Source organism: Grammomys surdaster, unplaced genomic scaffold, assembly GCF_004785775.1.
Source record: "Grammomys surdaster isolate TR1022 unplaced genomic scaffold, NIH_TR_1.0 126298, whole genome shotgun sequence".
NCBI lineage: Eukaryota > Metazoa > Chordata > Mammalia > Rodentia > Muridae > Grammomys > Grammomys surdaster.
Genome location: NW_021621098.1, coordinates 8,082,425 through 8,084,957, shown reverse-complemented (window position 1 = coordinate 8,084,957; position 2,533 = coordinate 8,082,425). Strand labels below are relative to the sequence as shown.

General features: G+C 50.1%; 1 protein-coding gene across 1 annotated transcript in view; it reads left to right on the top strand.

Annotated features, from left to right (window-relative positions):
- Positions 1-583: 583 nt before the first annotated feature.
- Greb1l (GREB1 like retinoic acid receptor coactivator) overlaps positions 584-2,533 on the top strand; it is a 247,506-nt gene continuing 245,556 nt past the window's right edge. Inside the window, exon 1 of the mRNA XM_028759515.1 lies at positions 584-694. The gene's annotated coding sequence lies outside the window, so the exon portion shown is untranslated. The remainder of the gene's footprint in view (positions 695-2,533) is intronic.

Sequence of the window (2,533 nt, the reverse complement as noted above, 5' to 3'; positions counted from 1 at the left end):
GCTCCATCGGAGAGGTGCAGAAATCTGCTCCGGCTTGGAGCTCCGGGGTGGGTTTGGTTTTATCTGCGCCCTACAACCCCATCTCATGCAAAAGGCCAAGAGGCTTTTGACTGACTATTGCCCAGGCAATGGAACTTTGTCACTAGATGACAAAGAAGTCACACAGTGACTTCAGAGCACTCTGAATAAAGTAGGATCCTGAGAGAAAATAATTGTGCTTCTTGACCACGCTCTTCAGCAGCACTAGGGGGCAATCCTTCTTCCCAGAAGACCCCCAGCACACTGCCACTTCCCTATCCCGGAGTGGCGACACATCATCTGCGCGCTAGAGTTCTCAAACCCAAGCGTGAAGGCTGCATGTAGGTCTCCGCAGCACGTGGGCGTGTGTTTGGCGTCGTGTGCTCCCCGACACTCTAGGGGTTGAAGGCGAGGAAGCCCAAAAGGCCACCAGGGCACTCAGGCCGGGAGGGGAAAGAGAGGAGGGGGGCGAGCAGGAGGGGCAGCACCTGAGGAATCCGCCTCCGGCCGCGGTGGCGCCTCGCTCCGCCCCCGGGAACTGAGCGCGCAGCCCGCGCCCTGCCGCAGAGACGCCAGCCACCGGCGGCGCTAGCCCCTCGGAGCAGAGTGCAGCACGGAGCCGCCCGAGGCTGTGGAGACCACCCTGGCCCTCTACCCTTGCTCCCTCCGGGGCCAGGTGAGCTGCTACGGAGACTCGCGGGGATCGGTAGGCGAGGGGACTCAGTGGCGGGCAGGGCCTGTCCTCTGGTGGGCTGGACACCTTCCCTGCGCAGGGCCGCGGACTTTCTTCTGGAGGAACTGAGAGGAGGCGCGGGACTGGAGTGACTCGTGCGGCCGGGCAGGCGCCTGTGCCAGCGGGAAACAAACCCCATCCCGGTCCCGTCCCTGGCTCCTTCATTTCGCCGCCTGTGGCCACAGGCCTGTCACTCCGGCTCCGTTGCTGCCTTTGTGGCGGGAGGGAGGTGGCTGATGCGGTGCGGGGTGAAGGAGGCTGCGGTGAGGGGGCGCGTCCCGGCCGCTCCCCGAGCACGAGGGGACGGCTAGCGGTCCCCGAGCGCTGGATGGATGGCAAGAAGCGAGACGGGGAGGTGTCCGCGCAGAGGATGGGTAGAGCCAGGCTTGGGAAAGTTGAGAGTAGCCCGATGTGGTCAGGCATTCGCTGGGGTCCATGCCAAATGTCACTTCGTCACACGCGCGTCTTCCGGTCATCATTTCAATTTCTCTGAGAGCGGTTCTTATATGCTCTTATTCTGAATGGGACACAAAGGGTTGCATTGACAGCTGACTGTGAAAATACGTGGTGAGGTGAGGAGTATCCTGACCAGGCGGGGTGAATGTGGGCCGTTGGTTAAAGTCCGTGATTCCTGAAGTTCTTCTTCTGAGCTTCATTAAAAGGAGATTATCTGTTCACTGCATGGAGTTTCTCATTGAACCAAGCCTAAAAAACATGCAGGACAGAGAGGATTCTTGCTCCAGAAAGCTAAGAACTGAGTTGTGTTCCCTTTTCTTCTATAAACTCCATCCCGGACCCGTGTGCCTGACTAGATAAAAACAAATTTTGATTTCTACTTTTGAAACTGTGAGATTCTCTACTCTGCCTTTCTTGAGAAACCGTTCTCAGATCCCGTTTTAAAACAGCCTTTTAGATATAAGCAGTTCAAAGGGGTTTAACCGAATTTTCCTCTTAAAAACCACTTGCACTTCTGTCCAGTTCTGGTCTGAAAATCTGCCTTAAGTTTAGTTATTGTTTTGATTCTTTTTTCTTTCTGAAAACTGGTGAAACTGCAATATGAAAAACTCATTTAAAAGAGAAAACTTTAGAATAGTTGTTTTGTTGAATTAGTAATAAAATTACATGCATATAAGTATGTATTTTAAAAGGAAATATAAACTTTAATAAATACTGAGATGTAGCAGAAATTTGGTAACCACTTCAAGCAACATCAAAGAGTGTGCGGAACAAATTAAACTTCCTCTAATATCTGTAATTTCTTCTCCTGGAGGCAGCCACAGTTGTTAATTTTTATGATAAATTTCTGTTCAAACAGAAATAGAAGAGAAAGGGAGTAGAATATAAGTAAAGATTGCTCATAAGATGCATATGTATATTAATGATAGCAATTACCAATTTGATGTCCTCTTGTGATGACATAAACTTTTATTTGGCCTGTGGTGTGTACTTGTTACCTTGACAATCAGTTAGAAAGCTAAGATCTTAGAACAAATGTTTAAGTGCAAAGCAGAACACCCTTTCTTCAAGCTAGTTCTTGTAACCTCTATTTCCCTATATCTTGACCCTCTAGGAAGCAGAGCAAATGGTAGTTGCTTTGTCCACCAGAATGTTTCTCTGAAAACATCAAGTAGGCATTTGTAATCTCTCATTGGCATAACATATATAACAACATTTTAAAGGGGTGGTGACATAGCTCAGTAGTAGGGCATCTGGTTTGAGACCCTGGGTTCAAACTACACACACACACACACACACACACACACACACACACACACACACACA